The sequence below is a fragment of the Schistocerca cancellata genome, chromosome 3 (genome assembly GCF_023864275.1).
Source record: "Schistocerca cancellata isolate TAMUIC-IGC-003103 chromosome 3, iqSchCanc2.1, whole genome shotgun sequence".
Lineage (NCBI taxonomy): Eukaryota > Metazoa > Arthropoda > Insecta > Orthoptera > Acrididae > Schistocerca > Schistocerca cancellata.
This window is the reverse complement of record NC_064628.1, coordinates 124,377,011-124,400,108: the sequence shown is the minus strand read 5'-3', so window position 1 is coordinate 124,400,108 and position 23,098 is coordinate 124,377,011. Positions and strand designations below refer to the sequence as shown.

Here is a 23,098-nt window from a genome sequence, read left to right as displayed (position 1 = left end):
ACATGCCACACGGGCAGCCATGTGGTCGTTCGTCAGCATTTGTGGCACACACCTGGATGACACTTTTCGCATTTTCAGGTCGTCATGCAGGATTGTGTGCACAGAACCCACAGAAATGCCAACTCTGGAGGCGATCTGTTCAACAGTCATTCGGCGATCTCCCAAAACAATTCTCTCCACTTTCTCGATCATGTCGTCAGACCGGCTTGTGCGAGCCTGAGGTTGTTTCGGTTTGTTGTCACATGATGTTCTGCCTTCTTTAAACTGTCGCACCCACGAACGCACTTTCATCACATCCATAACTCCATCACCACATGTCTCCTTCAACTGTCGATGAATTTCAATTGGTTTCACACCACGCAAATTCAGAAAACGAATGATTGCACGCTGTTCAAGTAAGGAAAACGTCGCCATTTTAAGTATTTAAAACAGTTCTCATTCTCGACGCTGGCGGTAAAATTCCATCTGCCGTACGGTGCTGCCATCTCTGGGACGTTTCGACAATGAACGCGGCCTCATTTTAAAACAATGCTCATGTTTCTATCTCTTTCCAGTCTGGAGAAAAAAAATCGGAGGCCTTAGAACTTGAATGCACCTCGTAAGACAAATATTACAGTTGGAAACTAAAGATATCTCTTTGAGACAATGTAACTCATAGCGTACAAATTACCTAGAAAATACTCATCCAGTATTTGATAATGAGAGCACTTAGCAACTTCCAAAAAACTTTACAAGTGAATTCAAAGCTTTTCGAAACGGTGCTCCCTGACACTTCTCACAAAATAATGAAAGGAAAGTAGTTCATCGCTTACTACATTTTAGCTTTTCATACAGTAAAACTTCAGCATTAGGCATGATGTTTGACTTTATTACTTCTTTACTTCTAACTCTATTCCCAACACTGTTTGCAGACAGTGTCTACATATACCACTGAATGTCTTGCAAAATTATATCAGTGTACGACACATGGTTCAAGATACGTCATGTTTAAAATAATGCACCGTCTGAACAGGTCTTGAAAGCCCAACGGTAACGACCGGCCGCCGTGTCTACCTCAGCCCAGTCCTTAGGCGTCACCAGATGCGGATACGGAGAGGTGTGTGGTCAGCACACCGCCCTCCCGGCACTTGTCAGTTTACGTGACCGGTGTCGCTACTTCTCAATCACACAGTTCCTCAACTGGCCTTACAAGGGCCGAGTGCACCCCACTTCGATTCTTCCAGACTTACTGGTAGAATTTACAACTATGAAAGCGACCTGCTGTAGCTACTGGATCTTTGAAACAATTCAAGCTGTGAAAAGGTCATACTCTCCAAAGGCTATTGAAAACAGGACCTCTCGTTCGAGAAAATTATTGAGGCTCTTGCGGACTTTATCTGAACTGTTTCTTACCCGAAGTATTTCTCTGACTTTTATACGACCTGGTTATCTCTTAACCTGGCACTCTGACCACCGCTGCAAGAGGTCAGTAGGCAATTGTAACCGTCAGGTTTATGCTAGTATAACACCTCTACGCGGGTCGAGTGTATGCTGATACCGTATGTAGATGGATAGTTATTCACTGTATTGTATGTTCACCAGAGACCTAGAAACGACGGAGAGGCTCCGTCCCCGCCGCAGCCGCAGTGGTCCACCACAACCCCATGACGACTACTGCAGTCCACTTCACGCCCCCGCCGCCCCACACCGAACCACTCTTTCAGGGTTATTGTATTCAAGAAAGGGAGTAGAAAGGATCGCAGAAACTGCAGGGGAGTCACACTGTGCCAAGGTATATCAGAAGATCCTGGAGAGTAGAATCCGAAAAAGGGTCGAGAACAAGTTGAACAGCATGGCTTCAGACCTTCTGCGTCAACTGTTGACCTCATATTTGCAGTGAAGAAGCTCCAGGAGTACCACTATGAATTTGAGGAAGACCTTGTGATGACCTTTCTCGATACGGAAAATGCGTTTTCTAGTGTCTGTAGAAGAAAGCTCTGGGAAGCACTAGAAAAGAAGAGAGTGGAAAAAGAGACACCAAGTAGAGTGGAGGAGACGTACTGTGGAAGTCTGAGTTGTGTGAAGGGGTGGGAAATGAAAGGACGGATTGGTTCCACCAAACAAGTGGTGCGAAACGGGGGGGGGGGGGGGGGGATGCATTGTCACGTCTCCTCTTCATTTTGGTCTTGATTGAAATAATTACTAAGATGGCAGAAAAAAAACTGGAAAAGACAAGATGAAACTAATGGTGTTCGCGAGTAACTTAATTATCCGTGGAAACAAGAAGAAGGAGATTCAGGAACAGCTGGACGCTTGGGAAGAAACTGTGAGACAGTATGGGATGGAACTTAGTGTAAACAAATGTGAGATTGTGGTTACAAGTTGAAAGAGAGATAGACCAACTACCGGAATAATGATCGGAGGTGCATAGTTGAATAACGTGGAAAGAGTCAAGTATCTTGGAAGTGCGGTAGAGGGAAGTGGAAGAAATGAGAGAGAGAGCAGTGAACATGACAGGCAGGAGGAAGTATTCTTGCGAAGTGTTTTTGAACAAAGACGTCCCACAAAAAGCGAAGGAGTAATGAACAGAAGTTACTACATTCCAATAATGACCAATGTTTCTGAAACATTCCAGAGCTGACCTATGCATCTGAAACATGGGTGGTGAAGAAAACCGATGTAAGCAGATTACAGTTATGTGAAATGAATTTCCTCAAAAGTTGGATAAGAGTAAGAAAGAGAGAAACGATGAAGGGTGAAAGGGTAACGTAAGTAGTGCAAGAGGAACCCGTGCAGAGCAGGATAGAAACATTAAGGTGAATATGGTATGGGAACTTAAAGTAAACGAAAACAAAGAAGATTCTCAAAATGAAACTGAGACGCGAAGGAAACGACCAAGTGAAAGACCAAGGGATAGAAGGCTGAAAGTTGTGGAGCAGTGAGTTGAAAAAAGAGGCGAGAAGTGGAATAGAGTGAACACAGGAAGATGGTGGGAAAACAGGACCAGATGGCGAGGCTTGTGTTCCAAACAGATCCAACCTGTGGCTTTAAACTGTTCAAGATAAAGATGATGATGAGATCCTAAATTGGAAGGAATGTTACACCTGCCTGGTGTAACCTATACGTCACCATGCCAGACCGTATACTTGCTCAGTCGTACAAAGATACGGGCAGACAGCAGAGGCCATCTCGACATTTTCCCGAGGAGATTCTGGGAAATTCGGAAATCTTAAATGACGAGGCCAGAGGGAACTTGAAATAGAACTGTTCCCGAATAGCGCCATAAACTGTGAGCCACCGAAGTTGCTTAACCACATGGGATCTGCATCAGACTCAGAGATGTGGATTCGGCTATTTAGAGTTTCTCGAAGGGTCATTCAATTCATTCCATTGTTGGACTGCAGTTGTGCTTCGTCTCAAGTGTTCCACCGCCAGAGAATGTAATTATCGTCTTTTTCATTTCTGTCTCAAGAGCTCGGCTCTAAAGACTATTAAGAAACTAATTTCCAGAGAGTAAGAGGGATGGGAAAATGCCAATATGTAAAAACGCGTTTTTTCTTCTTTAGTGTAAGAGTCAGAAAATTCGAGAGGGCAGATACAAAGCTTAGGTTTTTGAACCGTGGTTGGACATAGCGATATTATTTTTCCTCTCTCTCTCTCTCTCTCTCTCTCTCTCTCTCTCTCTCTCGCTCCATCCCTCCCTCCCCCCGTCTCTCCCTCTCTCTCTTTCTCTCTCTGTCTCTTTCCCTGTCTCCCTCTCTAATCGTTTAGCCCAGTGGTAGTCAGCCTAGGCCCTACTGCCTCTAGTGTGCGTTCCAGCTTTCTTCGTGGACTGTAGGCGTTAGGGGTATTAAAAAAACTTTTATTGGCTTTTCACAAAGTTTTGACGTAAAGCTCTTGATAACTAATTATATTTATGTACTTTAACTTGTAGTGCCTCTACTGTACCAATTTAACAAAGTAAAGTTGTTGCCCTAATCTATAAATCACTATTACTGTGTAATCGGTGGGTTGTTAGAACCTTTACTACTAACAGAGATACAAAAGTGGATGCTGGATAAAAACGGTTCATTGCCCTCTGTTTAGTCAAAGTCGACGCTCTGTGACCCCAAGAACTAATGCACGCCAATTTCTTCTGTCAAGCACAATCTCCCACAGACTTTCCACTTTGTAATCCTAACTTCTGTGACGCCATCGATCCATCTCATCCTTTGCTGCCGTCTTCTCGTTGTGCCTTCAATATTCCCCAACATTAATATGTTTTCCAGCGAATCGTGCATTCTCTTTATGTGCCCTAAATAGGTCTGTTTTTGTTGCAGTGCGAAATCTTCCAAGGAGCAATCTGACTCTATTTGCTGCAGTATTGATATATTCGTTCTCTTTGCGGTCCGTGGAATTCTAGGAAGTTTCTTCCAATAACACAATTCGAAGAAGTCCATGCTATGGCGTTGAGCCTTTCTTATGGTACAGTTCTGACATTCGTATACCACAATTGGAAAGACCGTAGCATTACTAAACGGATCTTTGTTGTTAAACTTAAGTCTCTACACCTTCAAACATTGTCGAGTTTGGGCATTGCCTTTCTATCAGATAATAAGCAGTTTTGTGGCTGGACCACCATCGGCAGAAATCTGGGGGCCGAGATAGCTGAACAAAGAAACTGCCTCCATTGTTTCTCCTCCTGTATTCCACGTAGTGACCGGTGTAGTTTCCTTAATTTTCGTTTTCTTGACATTCAGCATTAGATCAACCTTTGCTCTTTTTCTTTCACCTTCAGTAAGAGGATGTTAAACTCTTCTTCACTTTCTGTTGTCGTAGTTATTTTTATTTATCCCGGGTATTTTAATTCTGGTTTCTTCTTCATCTAAACTGGCATTCTTCATAATTTCCTCTGCATCGATATTGAATAAATAAGATAAAAATATGTAGCCTTGCTGTATTCGTTTCTGAATCATGATTCCTATTGACACGTTCCCCATAGTGTTCTCACCGTGGCTACTTGGTCAGAGTATGTTCGTAAATTCCGTATGAGGTAAATGAGGCGATCTTGTACTGCCATGTTTTTGAGTACTTCCCATAACTTATTGTTATCGGCACAGTCAAACGCTTTAGCATAACAATAAAGCAGAGCTACACTTCTTTCTGGAATTCTCTTGCCTTCTTATACGATTATTGTAAGCTAGAGTGCTGATGCATTGATGATAGCATTGCTCTCGTATTCAGCGGAAGCGGGGTCCAAGCACCCATTCGGCTTTTCTCCATGTAAGTTTCTTTTGTTTCTTAAAGCCGCATGGAACGAATGTTACGGCTGTTCCTTAAATATGGGCAACTTACTACTCCTGTAGCGACTTCGAAGTCGATCTGCCCTTAAACCATCATTTTCAGTTTCTTTGCAACTTAATGTTTTTTTCTGGCATTTGATATAGCCTTAACATGTGCAAATACTCTGCGTACGTGAAAATTTGTAAATTCTTTCGTAGTTTCGAATACGAATGAATGTGAAACGGAATGTTCTCTTACCGTCATCTTCGTCAGCTAGATGTCAGGTCAGCTGACTTTAACTGCAACGGTTACTGACGAAACATGTACTTTGTTGATGCCGTGCACATATCGTGAAGTTTTGACAGACGCAGCGAACGCATTCCGCATTGTACCTGCGGCACTGTTTTACACATGATAACACGTTCATTTTATAAATCATGCTTTTATCGTCTATGATAGATTTTCTGTGCGTATTGTCATAAGCAAGAAATGGCGTTGGACTTCAAGAGAAGAAACAAGCGTCTAGTTCATTCAGCATCTTAGTTTACATTACATACACTTATCAAAAAAAGTTTTGCATCACCTCGGTTCCGAGAGTTCCGGAACTTGAACAGAAAATTGGAATAGAGATCAACATAAACATCATTTCCGCCCTTTTTATTGCTCATGAAAACCACACATTGCATGTTGTACCACCATACAGCGAGACCTTCAGATGTGGTGGTCCACACTGCTGTGCACACCGGTACCTCTAATAGCCAGTAGCACGTCTTCTTGCATTGATGCATGCCTGTTTTTGTCGTGGCATACTAGCCACAAGTTCATCAAGGCACTGTTGGTCCAGATTGTCCCACTCCTCAACGGCGATTCGGCGAAGATCCCTCAGAGTGGTTGGTAGGTCACGTCGTCCATAAACAGCCCTTTTCAATCCATCCCACGCATGTTCGATAGGGTTCATGTCTGGAGAACATTCCGACCACTCTAGTCGAGCGATGTCGCTATCTTGAAGGAAGTCATTCGCAATATGTGCACGTTGGGCCGCGAATTGTCGTCTGTGAAGACGAATACCTCGCCAATATGCTGCCGATAAGGCTGCACTGTCGGTGGGAGGATGGCATCCACGTATCGTACAGCGGCGTACGTCGGCCCCACATAATGCCACCGCAAAACAGCAGGGAACCTCCACCTTGCTGCACTCGCTGGACAGTGTGTCTAAGGCGTTCAGCCCGACTGGGTTGCCTCCAAACAACTCTCCGACGATTGTCTGGTTGAAGGCATATGCGATACTCATCGGTGAAGAGAAAGTGATGGCAATCCTGAGCGGTCCATTCGGCATGTTATTGGACCCATTTATACCGCGCTGAATGGTGTCGTGGTTGCAAAGATGGACCTCGCCATGAACATCGGGAGTGAAGTTGCGCATCATGCAGCCTGTTGCGCACAGTTTGAGTTGTAACACAACGTACTGTGGCTGCACGAAAAACATTATTCACGGTGGTGACGTTGCTGTCAGGGTTCCTCCGAGCCATAATCAACTGCAGCTGTAGCCCTTGGGCGGCCTGAGCGAGGCATATCGTCGACAGTTCCTGCCTCTCTGCATTTCCTCCATGTCCGAACAACATCGCTTTGGTTCACTCCGTGACGCCTGGACACTTCCTTTGTTGAGAGCCGTTCCCGGCACAAAGTAACAATTCGGACGCGATCGAACCGCGGTATTGACCGTCTAGGCATGGTTGTGCTACAGACAACACGAGCCGTGCACCTCCTTCCTGGTGGAATGACCGGAAATGATCGGCTGTCGGACCCACTCCCTCTCCGTCTAATAGGCGCTGCTCATGATGGTTGTGATACACTATATACAGTCAACGTCTATCTTCAGGAGTTCTAGGAACTGGGGTGATGCAAAACTTTTTTTATGTGTGTGTATTCCTTCATTTATGTATGAAGTAGAATTCTGCGGCAGTGCCAGTCCTAGACTGAAATACGAATCACATATTAAAATCGTCAACATATGACCTGAGGATATACATTAATGTTAAAAAAAATCCAAGTTTCATGCAGTAACGAGACACCGTGAATGAAATCCTAGAAACACGTAAAGAATTATATTATTACTATCGCCTTCCGGAGCTGTGTGATAGCTATAAACATGAAATTTGTCGAGATAATGAAACCTGAATACTGCTTCTTTCAGGTAAGGACTACTTAGATTATGTAAGATGTTGCCAAAGTGAAGTTGCTGCTTGAATGTTAATTAGCTTCAATCCATCGATTGGTGAGCCTGTGAAGTCATCTGACTGTTACTGTCTGATCAAAGAATAATTTACACTGTCTGATCCAACGTGTCCAGACACCCGTATGTAATGTAGAACTGACCATTAAATGTCGCGAGAGGCGGACCCGCGAGTATAGAAGGAAGCAGGGACATTGAGTTGTCAGTAGAGAAGCGGTAACAGAAGAACGGATCAGTCATGAGGACTCATTGGCCACGAAAAAAGACAAGTCACTGAATGTCACCAACAAGTCCATCAGGGTTATTTCAACCCTTCTAAGGCTACCCAAGTCGACATCTGCTGATGTGATTCTAAAGTCGAATCGGGAAGGAATAACTACAGCTAAACCAAGACCAGGCAAACCACACGAACAGGCAATGCTGATGGACTGGGAGGGTGATTGTAAAAAATCGGATGAAACCAGCGGAACGGATCACTCGTGAGCCCCAAAGTACTGCCAGCAGTCTAGCCGACGGCCTTGCCGCAGTGGTAACACCGGTTCGCGACAGATCACCGAAGTTAAGCGCTGTCGGGCTGGGATAGCACTTGGATGGGTGACCATCGGGTCTGCCGAGCGCTGTTGGCAATCGGGATCCACTTAGCGCTTGTGAGGCAAACTGAGAAACTACTTGATTGTCTCGTAAACTGACATACCGCCGGGAGAGCTGTGTGCTGCCCCTCTGTATCCGCATCCAGTGTTGCCTATGGACTCAGGATGACACGGCGGCCGGTCGGTATCGTTAGGCCTTTCAAGACCTGTTCGGACGGAGTTACCAGCAGTCCAACTAGCACAATGATAGTGCGTAGGCAGTTAAAAAAAATATGTACAGTGGTCGAACAGCTCCTCATAAGCTACATATTTATGTAGGCAATGTTAAGAGACGCTTTAGGTGGTGTAAATGGATTAAGTTAACAGCGACACCACTGGGAAGTGGATGACTGGAGTGATCTGAGTGATGAATCACACTGTCCCATGTGGCAGCGCGATGGAAGGGTTTAGATTTGGCGAATGGCTGCAGAATGTTACCTCCCATCGAGTGCAGCGCCGAAATGTAACACGGAAGAGGTCTTGTAATGGTAAAGGGTGATTTTCTTGGTTAAGATGTGGTCCCCTTACTGCGCTTAAAAAGGGAATGAACACATTTTTACAACACTACGTTTTGCGTACGTCACAGTACTGCCTGTCACAAAGCAGCATCTTTAAGGTTTGTGGACCATAAAATTCCTGAAATGGACTGGCCTGCCCAGAGCCCCGGCCTGAACCCAACAGAACACTTTTGTGACGAACTAGAACGTCCACTTCGCTCCACCCTCAACTGTTCAACATCGTTACCTTCTCTGGCTTCAGCTCATGAAGAAGAATTGGCGTCAGTTGTTCAGTCCCATTCAGATGTCTAATTTAAAGTGTTCCCAGAAGAGTTGAAAGAGTCATAAAGGTAAAGGGTTTACAAACCACCCTCCAAAAAAAAAATTAATTAATTGGTGTCTGGATATTTTTGATCGGATTATGCATTCACAAACTCCTGTGTTAAAGGAGACGTCATATATTTTTCGATACCGAATAGCCAGAATGTCTACAGAAACCGAAATGTGAAACTATTAGCGGAATCCACTTAGGTCCAAGTCGGACCTACCAAAAGAGATACTGAAGAAGTGGACGCCCATGCAAAAGGAATCTGTTCAAATCCAAGGTAGTCGTTCGTATTTAGGTAGTCACAGGTTTCTCTAAATCACCCAGGGGGCTAGTTTCTTTATTAATGCTAAAGCTAATTTTTTTTCTATATCTCTTTGAAATCTAGTGTTTCATCATAAAGGACTGGACCACAGACACACACAAAAGATTGGAGGCCAATTAGTTAATATTGTTGTCTTAGATATTGTTGCTTCCCGACTTCTGAAGTAAGACGAAATTTTTATCCAAGTTCCTTCACAACATCCCATCTAAAAGCAGAGACAGTGCGAGATAATTTGGAGCATCCGGAGAGTATAGGTCATAGTTTGCAGTTAGTGGAATAGTGTGTTCTCCAATTAGAAGAAAGCGTCTCCTCTCCATTTGGATAGAGTAACCCTCTCCATGATCCCAGTGACCATGTGTTACCGCTGCTGGATGTGACATCATACTGATCATGTGTCCGAAGTCGCAGCACACAAATTCCCTCATTCAAAATACTCATTTAACAACTATGACAATCAGACTGTTCTTAGGAATCTCCTTCAGTACAAGAAGACCTTTCGCTAAGGTACATTTTGATTTTTTGTTTTTCATGTAGGTAATAGCACTAGTCATTCCAACAAACACCAGATCTGAAGTAAAGTTCGGTGGAGAAGTACCTGAGCCATTCACGATTACAGCAGGGTTAAGAAAGGGAGATGGTTTATCGCCATTACTTTTCAACGGCACTCTGGAGTACACCATGAGGGAATGCGACAAGGAAAATTCTATAAACATAAGGACTGGAACTGAGGAAAATCAAATAAACTTAAATTGCTTGGGATTCGCAGATCATTTAGCGTTACTAACTGATAAAGCCAGAAATCAAGTAAGAAGCCTACAAAACATACCATAAAAAAGGACTCCAGATATCGTTCTAGAAGACTAAAATAATGACAGAAAATCCACTAGTAATCAACCACATAATTTTAAATAACAGGAAAGTGAAAGGTAATGAAACGATTTAAATACCTAAGAGAAATTATAGCATACAACTTGGACGAGAAACGTGCATGGCAAACAGAACTGATAAAATAATAAAAGCTCAAAAATTAACATCGCCTACATACAATACAAAATGTCTATGAATCAAAGCTAAATTAAAACATTACAAGATGGTGGATCAACCAGAGGCGACACATGGAAGGGAACTCTTTTCAAAGTCACTCAGGAGAAATGGAACGACAAAATCCTAAAAACAGAGAGAAGAATAGCTAGCACATGCGTAAATAAGAAATATCAAACATATGGATAATGGCGTATAGTGTCAAATCAGATGGTGTACAACAAACTGGAGCCCATAACGTATACTACGGGCCGTAGTCTGCAACGTCTATATGAGACAAAAAGTGTCTGGTGCAGTTGTTAGAATGGTTACTGCAGCTACAGTGGCAGTTAATCAAGTTTTTAGTGAGTTTGAAGTGGTGTTATAGTCGGCGCACGAGCGATGGGACACAGCATCTCCGAGGTAGCGATGAAGTGGGGATTTTCCTGTACGACCATTTCACGAGTGTACCGTGAATATCAGGACTCAAGTAAAACATCAAATCTCCGACGTTGCTGCGGTCGGGAAAAAATCCTGGACCAACGACGACTGAAGAGAATCAGTCAACGTGACAGAAGCGCAGCCCTTCCTCAAATTGCTTCAGATTGCAATGCTGGGCCATTAGCATATGTCGGCGTGCGAACCATTCAGCGAAATATCATCGATATGGGCTTTTGAGAAGGCCCACTCGTGTGCCCTTCGTGACTGCACGACACCGAGCTTTACGCGTTGCCTGGGTCCCTCAACACTGAAAATGAACTGTTGATGACTGGAATCGTGTTGCCTGGTCGGGTAAGTCTCGTTTCAAATTGTATCGAGGGGATGGACGTGTATGGGTGTGGAGACAACCTCATGAATCCGTGGACTCTGCATTTCAGCAGGGGACTGTTCAAGCTGGTGGTGGCTCTGTAATGGTGTGGGGCGTGTGCAGTGATATGGGACCCCTGATACATCTAGATACGACTCTGACAGGTGACAGGGTACGTAAATATCTTGCCTGTTCACCGTCAACCATTCATGTCCATTGTGCATTCCGACGAACTTGGGCAGTTCCAGTAGGACAGTGCGACCACCCGCAGCCATAATTGCTACAGAGCGGCTACATGAATGCTCTTCTGAGTTTAAACTCTACCGCCGGCCACCAAACTCCCCAGACATGAGCATTATTAAGCATATCTGGGATGCCTTGCAACGTGCTGTTCAGAAGAGCGGGAAAAGAGAGGGAAATAGCGGGAAGGTCGGGGAAAACGGCCAGTGTTCACTCTGTCTGCTTGCCGGGGGTCTCATCCGAGATGTGGAGGAGGCCCTACCGGCGGCGATAGAGAGCACTGGGTGCACCCGACTGCAAATTGTTGCTCATGTCGGCACCAATGACTCCTGCCGTCTGGGTTCAGAGGTCATCCTCAGTTCGTACAGGCGGTTGGCGGAATTGGTGAAGGCGGAAAGCCTCGCTCGCGGGGTGGAATCAGAGCTAACTATTTGTAGTATCGTTCCCAGAACCGATCGCGGTCCTCTGGTTTGGAGCCGAGTGGAAGGCTTAAACCAGAGGCTCAGACGATTCTGTGGAGATCTGGGGTGCAAATTTCTCGACCTCCGCTATCGGGTGGAGAAATGTAGGGTCCCCCTGAATAGATCAGGCGGGCACTACACGCCGGAAGCGGCTACAAGGGTAGCGGAGTACGTGTGGAGTGCACATGGGGGTTTTTTAGATTAGAGAATCCCCTCCCTAGGCCCGACAAGACGCCTCCTGAGACGCGGCAAGATAGGAGTAGGCAAAATGCAACAGGGAATAACAATATTAATGTGCTAATAGTAAACTGCAGGAGCGTCTACAGAAAGGTCCCAGAACTGCTCTCATTAATAAACGGTCACAACGGGACAGAAAGTTGGCTGAAACCAGACGTAAACAGTAATGGAATCCTAAACTCAGATTGGAATGTATACCGCAGAGACAGGCTGGGCAGTGAAGGGGGAGGCGTGTTTATAGCGATAAGAAGTGCAATAGTATCGAAGGAAATTGACGGAGATCCGAAATGTGAAATGATTTGGGTGAAGGTCACGGTTAAAGCAGGCTCAGACATGGTAATTGGATGTCTCTATAGGCCCCCTGGCTCAGCAGCTGTTGTGGCTGAGCACCTGAAGGATAATTTGGAAAATATTTCGAGTAGATTTCCCCATCATGTTATAGTTCTGGATGGAGATTTTAATTTGCCGGATATAGACTGGGAGACTCAAACGTTCATAACGGGTGGCAGGGACAAAGAATCCAGTGAAATTTTTTTAAGTGCTTTATCTGAAAACTACCTTGAGCAGTTAAACAGAGAACCGACTCGTGGCGATGACATATTAGACCTTCTGGTGACAAACAGACCCGAACTATTTGAAAAAGTTAACGCAGAACAGGGAATCAGCGATCATAAAGCGGTTACGGCATCGATGATTTCAGCCGTAAATAGGAATATTAAAAAGGGTAGGAAGATTTTTCTGTTTAGAAAAAGTGACAAAAAGCAGATTTCAGAGTACCTGTTGGCTCAACACAAAAGTTTTGTCTCAAGTACAGATAGACTGCTGCGGAAGCAAAGGGAACTTCACAGCATACATAAACATAGACAAAGCCTTGCAGACAAACAAAAATTACGCGAAGCGAAATGTAGTGTGAGGAGGGCTATGCGAGAGGCGTTCAATGAATTCGAAAGTAAAGTTCTATGTACTGACTTGGCAGAAAATCCTAAGAAATTTTGGTCTTATGTCAAAGCGGTAGGTGGATCAAAACAAAATGTCCAGACACTCTGCGAACAAAATGGTACTGAAACAGAGGATGACAGACTAAAGGCCGAAATACTAAATGTCTTTTTCCAAAGCTGTTTCACAGAGGAAGACTGCACTGTAGTTCCTTCTCTAGATTGTCGCACAGGTGACAAAATGGTATATATCGAAATAGACGACAGAGAGATAGAGAAACAATTAAAATCGCTCAAAAGAGGAAAGGCCTCTGGACCTGATGGGATACCAGTTCAATTTTACACAGAGTACGCGAAGAAACTTGCCCCCCCTTCTTGCAGCGGTGTACCGTAGGTCTCTAGAAGAGCGTAGCGTTCCAAAGGAATGGAAAAGGGCACAGGTCATCCCCGTTTTCAAGAAGGGACGTCCAACAGATGTGCAGAACTATAGACCTATATCTCCAACGTCGATCAGTTGTAGAATTTTGGAACACGTATTGTGTTCGAGTATAATGACTTTTCTGGAGACTAGAAATCTACTCTGTAGGAATCAGCGTAGGTTTCGGAAAAGACGGTCATGTGAAACCCAGCTCGCGCTATTCGTCCACGAGACTCAGAGGGCCATAGACACGGGTTCACAGGTAGATGCCGTGTTTCTTGACTTCCGCGAGGCGTTCGATACAGTTCCCCATAGTCGTTTAATGAACAAAGTAAGAGCATATGGACTATCAGACCAATTGTGTGATTGGTTTGAGGAGTTCCTAGATAACAGGACGCAGCATGTCATTCTCAATGGAGAGAAGTCCTCCGAAGTAAGAGTGATTTCAGGTGTGCCGCAGGGGAGTGTCATAGGACCGTTGCTATTCACAATATACATAAATGACCTGGTGGATGACATCGGAAGTTCACTGAGGCTTTTTGCAGATGATGCTGTGGTGTATCGAGAGGTTGTAACAATGGAAAATTGTACTGAAATGCAGGAGGATCTGCAGCGAATTGACGCATGGTGCAGGGAATGGCAATTGAATCTCAATGTAGACAAGTGTAATGTGCTGCGAATACACAGAAAGATAGATCCTTTATCATTTAGCTACAAAATAGCAGGTCAGCAACTGGAAGCAGTTAATACCATAAAATATCTGGGTGTACGCATTAGGAGTGATTTAAAATGGAATGATCATATAATGTTGATCGTCGGTAAAGCAGATGCCAGACTGAGATTCATTGGAAGAATCCTAAGGAAATGCAATCCGAAAACAATGGAAGTAGGTTACAGTACGCTTGTTCGCCCACTGCTTGAATACTGCTCAGCAGTGTGGAATCCGTACCAGATAGGGTTGATAGAAGATATAGAGAAGATCCAACGGAGAGCAGCGCGCTTCGTTACAGGATCATTTAGTAATCGCGAAAGCGTTACGGAGATGATAGATAAACTCCAGTGGAAGACTCTGCAGGAGAGACGCTCAGTAGCTCGGTACGGGCTTTTGTCAAAGTTTCGAGAACATACCTTCACCGAAGAGTCAAGCAGTATATTACTCCCTCCTACGTATATCTCGCGAAGAGACCATGAGGATAAAATCAGAGAGATTAGAGCCCACACAGAGGCATACCGACAATCCTACTTTCCACGAACAATACGAGACTGGAATAGAAGGAAGAACCGATAGAGGTACTCAAGGTACCCTCCGCCACACACCGTCAGGTGGCTTGCGGAGTATGGATGTAGATGTAGATGTAGATGTAGAAGAGATCTCCACCCCCTCGTATCTTACGGATTACTGGACAGCCGTGCAGGATTCTTGGTGCAAATTCGCTCCAGTCGAATCTACGTCACGTCGTGTTACGATACGTCTGCTCCTCGCGGCGATATTAGGCAGGTGTACCAATTTTTTTGGCTCTTCAATGTATATTGGTCGCATTATGGGGACACCAGAAACCATACTATCAAGAAAAATTATATGCTTTAGAACATGAAGCAACCAGTAAAATGGATGAAGGTAATCAGAGCTGGAATTAACCATGGACGATTTGCAAAACAAAATAGAAAATTTAAAGAAACTAAAAAACACAAAAATAAGATTTATACAAAAAACAGACAAACGACGTACAATGAACAGGTTATTTATAGATGAGGCACGATGCAAAAGATCAGAACTAATGTAAAGGTGGTTCGCAATTCGGGAAGAAGACGCATTGAAGAAGACGAGCAGAAATGATTGACTGAAGTGGTCCAGTCAAACCTTAAAAGCAGAAGAAGAAGAAGAAGAAGTAGCAGTAGTTCGAATTTTTTCTGCATCGCCATGGTTGCGGAGAGAGAAGTGCTGTCTTCAGAAAGGAGTGCTGAGTTCATAGGCTTTCTCGAAGCAACAAGAATAAAACGAATAACAGCGTATGTCGAGTGAGTTTCTCAGACAAGCAGCGCTGGTGGCAAACACTTGCTAGCAGCCCCTGGCAGCAGCCGCGAGCAAAAAGCTCAAGAAGCGCCTCAAACAGCATCTGTGTCGACGTTCTTCTCGTGCCATCCATGCTCTACCACGGCGTTATCGCTGGTCAGGTGACCATTCCCTGGCGCCGGCCGCTGTGACCGAGCGATTCTAGGCGCTTCAGTCCGGAACCGCTCGACTGCTACGCTCACAGGTTCGAATCCTGCCTCGGGCGTCGATGTGTGTGATGTCCTTAGGTTAGTTAGGTTTAAGTAGTTCTAAGTTCTAGGGGACAGATGACCTCAGATGTTAAGTCCCTTAGTGCTCAGAGCCATTTGAAGCGTTCCCTGGCTCCCATAGTGCTATGGTCGCAAGTTCGAATCCTGCCTCGGGCGTGGACGTCTGTGATGTCCTTAGGTTAGTTAGGTTTAAGTAATTCTATGTCTAGGGGACTGATGACCTCAGATGTTAAATTCCATATTGCTTAGAGCCATTTGAACGATTCCCTGGCTTATTATTCGTTCACTGCCGCCATTTTTGAGGACACCTTGTTTCATATATGTCTTAAACACTGTGTGTTTGATAAAAGCTTCAGATTTAAAATTCGCCGATAAGGTGGTGTATTTTATGCGTGCTGGTCCTCCCGAACTAACATTTCCTCATTTGCAACAAATAGTAATTGCCTTTCCAATTGATAGAAACGGGACATAGCGACAGTGAATAACTGTGTCAGAATCATGTATTCTCACAAGTAAGAACTGTAACTGTGGCGTTTCCCGTGGACAATGGGTTCTCACTAGAGACAATCTATATGCATATGCAGCGCTGTGTTACATTGACGTCTCGGTTTTAGAAAGCTCGAAAATGAAGCAGGAACGGGACATTTCCTGGCAGCGTCCGGATCTAATGGAGGGTATTTACCATCTTCTTCTCCGATCTGTGGTACAAGTTTCATGTGTTCTTTGTAAATAGTTTGGATAAGTGAGCAGTGTAATGCTAGTACAGTTGTGAATCATTGCGAGTTGAAAAGAAGGGAGAAACTGAACTCCGGGATACTTGTAAGCTCGCTTACTTTCTCACTTCGTCTGACATTTGCTCCTCTCCTTGTCGATTGCAGATTGTTTCTTAATTAGTATTGTGAGATATCTGGATGGGAGGAATACATTAATAACAATCGATTGAGATGTCACTATTAGTTTAATATATCCTTTGTCGAAACTTATTATTGAATTATAGTAACAAAATCACGTCACATTCGAATAACATTTCATTTTTCATTAATGCTTTCCTTGGATGACCTTGTGTACATACGAATTATTCTCAGGGTTGTTATTACATGTGGTCCTCCTCCGTAGCTGAGTGGTCAGCGTGACAGATCGACACGCGAAGGCCCCCAGTTTAATTCCCGGTATTCCCTGGCATTTTTCGTTGGGGGGAGAAGTGGAACAGGGTTGACTCAGCCTCACGACGCCAACTGACGAGCCCCGAGGTGGCCTCTCCAAGGTCTACGAAGCCGGTAAGACCCGGGAGAGCTGTGCACTGACCCAATGCCCCTCCATACCGTACCCAAATGAGGTCATTGGCTTGGAAGACAGGGCAATCGGTGTATCGTGATTCACCCATCTGAGGCCACAACGGCAGAGTGTATCTTATCTGGTTATTATTGAAGTTACCCGACACGTGCCCTTACAATTCAGTACACTACCAGGTATTACTGCTCTTCCTCCGACCGACTTTTCACGACTATCCGCATCTGCAGATTCCAGTGAGAGACACCCACATGCCTTGCTCATACTGTGGCATCAAGCAGTCAGGCCTGCAAGATGAGTGGTCTGCCAAGCCAGTGGACTCATTCTTATTTATCGAGAAACATGAACTCTAGTACTCACAATTAAGTTACAAGTTATTCTTCTGTTTGAATATTACGCAACGGAAACGGAAACGCACATCTGACTACTAGTAATTTACACAACTCTGACTGTTCACTACGCACTGGCAATACCACATTTTCTTTCTCATTTAACGGCTTTGACCAACACGTGGCCATCGCACTGAATATGAATGGCGCACACATTATAAATTCTGGATATCATGGCAACATAATATTCGAATGAAAAGGCCACCAATCTTTTTCTTTTCACTATCTTTTTTTTTTATTCCGATTAATTCTATAACCTAAACACACCAGTACATTTTCTACAACAATTGCACATGAGAAATTCCGCCCAGTGGGCATGGCTTTACATTGGTGATTCTCTATCTTATGGTCTCGTAATTATCTAACACTACAGTGCACTTTCTGGATAGGATGGTGGATCTTTTGCTATATCTCACACTTTGACTCTCACAATCATCATCACGAAACTTTCCTCCAGACCGAGCGGTACAAAAGGAACACGCATAACCCACTACCTCTGCAACTACCTAGCTACTCTCCCATGCAAACCACACATACCCAAATTACATGACATACACCACACAACTTATAGTACACACGCTAGTAATTCAGCTTAACTTAAGCACACGGAAGTATTTCAACTTATTGCTACACGTGGTATCATTGTGACCGTTGGTCACTTCCGAAGATTACTACTATCCCCTTAATATTACCTACCTGACATTTAATTCTCCCCACGAAAAGTTCCTGAAACAGAGAAATTATTATTCCAAACTACTCTTAAGTATTTCACATGCATACCATGTCTCCACTCTTTTGTCTTTACGGAGCACACCTAAGACAGGTCTTACCAACACTAGATACAGCGGCAGAGTGCTGAAACATGGCCGTTCTTCAGGTCATCTCGCACCGCCGTCGAGGTGGGGGAAGACCATGCTACCCATTTGTCAGCCACATTTCAGGCGCTCAAAGCTCAGGTAAATTTCATCTCTTTGGTTCCACCAAAGGTGACCAAAGGACCGTCTCAAAATGATCATATATTGAACATTCACTATCTGCGGTTAACAGAACAACCATAGATTCATTCATTTCGCAGATCTCACCAAATTGGATGTAGGGACTTATTTTGTGGGAGTGCTCATGTGATCAATTAAGTAAATAAATTGTCATTCTTTCCTACACTGGTATCCGGCTTCGGTGTATTAAGTGAAATTGAGTTATTATTACAAAAAATATGTTGTTCTGACAAGAATAACGAAGAAAGTTGTACCTATTTTCAATGTCGGGCGGTACTGTACCCTTTCACCAGTTTAACGATTACTGTGCTGACGCACGCTCGGAGAGAAGCAACCGAAAGCTCAATGTTAATACCACAGAAGCCTTATCGCGAGTTGTCGCACCTCACGATGGTTATGTTTATTCTTGTATCGATCGAGATGCAGCAACGGTGATCTCTCGCATTACATAGTCTACCCGTCTCGAAGAGTACCATTGCGACTCCCGAAATACAAACCACCATCCAGAGAGTCAGTCCTTGGGACACCATAAATAAATTTGAAAATTAACCAAGAACCTCGGCACAAAAACTAATAATCGGATCCAGCGCACCTTTCCTCTGCGGGTTATACCAGAGAACAGTGAGAGCGCATGTAAATCGACCTCCAAGCATCATTCTCTTCTGAAAATCGAGCGATGTTCAAGACAAATGTGGCAGGTAATGGCGCATTACCCTCTTGGAAAGTTCTCATTTACTTCCTAGTCCAGTGCCACGGCCTAACAGAAATCTTTCGTGGGCCCAGGCATTCGCTGATGAACCAAAACATTATGACCATCACGAAACTGAATGCCGCCTGGTGGCCGTGCAGCCGTGTGAAGTTGTAGGTACTCTATATAGTTTAACAGAAGCAGAGACGAATGGGGAATCGGTATGGCAGCGGTACCGGCTGCAGCTGTGAAGTCCACTGAGTAAGAGACTTCGACAAAGGACAGATGTCTATGACTTTCCTGGGGAAGAGCATCTCGGAAAGGTGAAGCTGGTCGGCTGTTGGCGTATTACTGTCGTGAGCACCTATGAGAAGTGATTGAAGTACGGTGGAACCGCGAGTGGACAACGAGTTGATCGACCTCGACGCCTCATCACAGAATGTAGAGGTCGGAGGCTTGCCTGCTGTGTAAAGCACGGTAGGCGACCGTCAGTGGTGGATGTCGACCAAGTATGGTGACGGTGCAGGCACGAGTGTTTCGGAGCACACTGTCCAGCGCACATTATTGAACTTTGGGCTCCGGAGTATACCCCTCCACGACTTCCCATGTCTTCAGTTACGATGGCAGTGGACACGGGTTTATCATCGAGATTGGATTGTACACCAGTGGAGGCGTGTCGCTTGGTTATATCAGTCACGTTTCTTGCTACACTAGGTCAGTGGCCGTGTCCGGATACACTGGCACTCAGGAAGTGGCTGCTCGCAATACGCTCTGCACTGTGGGCGCGTACCAGTGGCGGAAATTTTCATGCTGTAGGGGACGCTCACCTGGTCTTCCACCGGACGTGTGCTAGTAATCGAAGGCACGATGAGAGCTTCAGCTACGTGAACATTGTTATGGAACAACCCGTATCGCTTCATGCTAAATCCACTACCAATTTCTCCCTGTTTTTTTGTTTTTTTCCCCGTCTCAGATTCATGTAAAATACAAGATAAATCAAGTAAATGGTAAGGAAGCAAGATAGTGTTTCTGATTCAAAAACTAACTCACCATGTTACATAGATGTAAGTAATATTTAGCCACCAAAATATACAGGGTTATCTAACTTACATCCGCTCAGTCAGAGCTCCCGCGAAAAAGAGACAGGATAGCAAGACGATGATAAATGAACAAAACTCTATAATGCATACAAATATCTTTGATTCTATGGTGGATATTGTCAGTCATTATGAGGGTTTTCGCAAGTACATTATATTTCTCCTATTGCGTGTCATCACATCATCAGAGAAATGAGAGGAAACTGGAGAAAGACAGAGAGAGAGAGAGAGAGAAAGTAAGAAAAATTTCAATACAGCCTGCAGGCCAGATATTACACAGTTTGATTTCTAGATTCTTGTATTCCGAGGCAAACGAGAGTGGACACTGAATTGTGAATGACGCATACGTATGTTACTGCGCCCCTTTGCAGTTTAGATAAGGAGCCAAAGGTAACAGCGAAAAGAGAACATGCATATTTTCGATCATCCTATTTCCATTTATTGGCGACAATTTCATTAGGACGGAAGTACGAGCTCAGTTTCGGCAAAGTATCTAAGAGCAAGGGAAATAAGATCATACCGTTCCATCGACGTTGACGTCACTAGGGACGGTATCGCTTGAACAGATTTAGGGAAAGCATAGTCATGGGCGCCAAAGTTACGCCTGGGTTATTAACTGTTCGAAGTTGCGGAATTCAGTAACTTTGTAGCAGAATACTGTGGAACAGCTGTCATTTTCTCATATGAATGATACAGTCGCTATGGCGTTTCCTTCTTATGTGCATGTCACTAGCTTCGGAGGAGGATGTACCAACAGAACCTCATCTTGAGCGCTGGATCATTGAAGAGAACAGTAGAGTATACTAATTACCCTAAACGTTATAAACAGCAACCTAAACCGTGATATTGGACTTTCGGCATACAAAACAGATTCAAATGTTGAAATGGCTATAAGCACTATGGGACTTAAAATCTGAGATCATCAGTCCCCTAGACTAAGAACTACTTAAACCTAACTGAGCTAAGTACATCACACACATCCATGCCCGAGGCAGAATTCGAACCTGCTACCGTAGCCGTGGTTTCGGACTGAAGCGCCTAGAACCGCTCGGCCACAGCGGCCGGCGACATGCAAAACAACTGTAATTTTTCTTTCCATAGATTTTTCTAGTAACTGGGACGTGGTTAGTGACAGATGTATCAATAACTCGAAGCATAGTTTAAACAATTCTCTTATTTTATGACGACATGGTTGACTGGTGCTTGATGACGCCACAGATGTTTTCAACTACCCACATATCCATTAAGTTTGGTCGATGTTACCAGAACTAGATCTCCGTACTGTGCTGCTCAAACAATCGCTGCAGAAATCCATGCTTTGAGATTCAGAATTTTACTTGTTGGAAATTATCAAGCCATTAAGTAGTTAACGATAACGTAAGGCAATTCCAAAGATTGTGTGATGATTTCTGCGGCAACAAGATTAAGAGGTGGGCCTAGACTATTATGACATAGCATAGCTTTTTGATAAGTGCGCATCCTACAGTGGTCATAGCCATATAATGTTGTGAGAAGCTGTGTGTGTGTGTGTGTGTGTGTGTGTGTGTGTGTGTTACTGTCACTGTTGTGATGCAACATAACGAGTAACCTCAGTTCCACTTTTGTAAGACTCACTCACTATCTTCACTTACCCTCTGAATATTGAATAAAAATACGTCCAAATTTCTCCAATTAATGAAAGTGGAATCATTCCTTGGTTCTAAGTCAAATACTGGAACTGGAAATGCTTTGCAAACGTTCCCAGCTGTGATTTGCCAGGCACAAATCTTCCATTATTTTCAGGGATCCGCATGGGGACATCAAAGGGTCCTACAAAAGCACACGCACGATGTTTGAGGAAGGTTCGTTTCCTTCATTCCTGACTCTGTGGTCAGGAAGAGTTGTCTGAGGTCTGGGCAATTCAAGAGCTTCTTTCTTTAGGTCAAATATCAGGCAAGCTGGTAGTGGGGCAGACGGGCCCCTATTGGAAATATATGAGAGGGAATCTCCAGCTGCGGTGTTTGACCGACAATCAAGAGATGTATCCCGAAAACCTTTATCAGACCTGGGGACTGGATCTGTTTTTATTTCGCTTCTTGGACAATGCTACCCAATCAAGAATATGAATGCCTAATGCTGGTGTGTTCTTCTGTACGATTACGTCAAGGACGGGATCAGTGATTTGCTGTATATGTATTGCAGGCCTTCTTACGGTATCCAGTAGCAGGTAGCGAAGTTTTAATGGGAAATAAGTACACTATATCTGTGGAGACTGTGAATGGTGATAACAGCAAAGTGAAAAGGAAAACGATGTTCGTGAAAATGCCTCTAGAAATCGTTAGGTAGACTTCTAGTGTGATACGATATTAAGGCCCTGGCTGTGCTGGATTCGATAGAGATAGTCGTCGAGAGGTCGAGAGCTCGACGTGGTGCTTTGAGAGTGGGCGCACCAGTGGAGTGAGTAGTTTTCGGCTGTCCCGCTAGGGAGCAGGAGTGAGGCGGCGAAATGTTTGCGTTGGCCCCCTCTCCGCTCCCCCCCCCCCCTCCCCCACCACCAGGGACCCGTTCCGCCTGTGGCGCTGCAACAGGTTGTGCACGTTTTGGCAGCCGCGCCGCACTTTCCAGAGGTCGTTGACACACTACCGACCTGCCTCAACATGGCGGCCGCGCATGTTTGTACACACGGCCGGCAGAGTGCGCGTACGACTCGACCGCCATTATCGCAAGCAGTCTATTTATGGAAACTCTTCGCGCCTCCCTTGCTGCTGTCGTTGGGGACAGCCTCAGAAGAAAAGCTCACTGACTTCGTGAGGCTACTTTAAATATTCAGCCTACTGAAAACAACTCACGCAATTTATAACTTCTTTGGCTACTTGTGACAGTGATTCTAATTATCCGTATGTGAAACATATTCTGTGTTCCTATATTTGTTATATATATTACACTTCTCCTTCAGATCACCAATTTTAGGACTGACGTTTACATCTTCACACATACTCCACAAGCCA

The 23,098-nt window shown here is 44.4% G+C and overlaps 1 pseudogene; it reads left to right on the top strand.

Moving 5' to 3' along the window:
• Positions 1–7,982: 7,982 nt before the first annotated feature.
• LOC126177519 (5S ribosomal RNA) lies at positions 7,983–8,100 on the top strand (annotated as a pseudogene).
• The last annotated feature ends 14,998 nt before the right edge of the window (positions 8,101–23,098 follow it).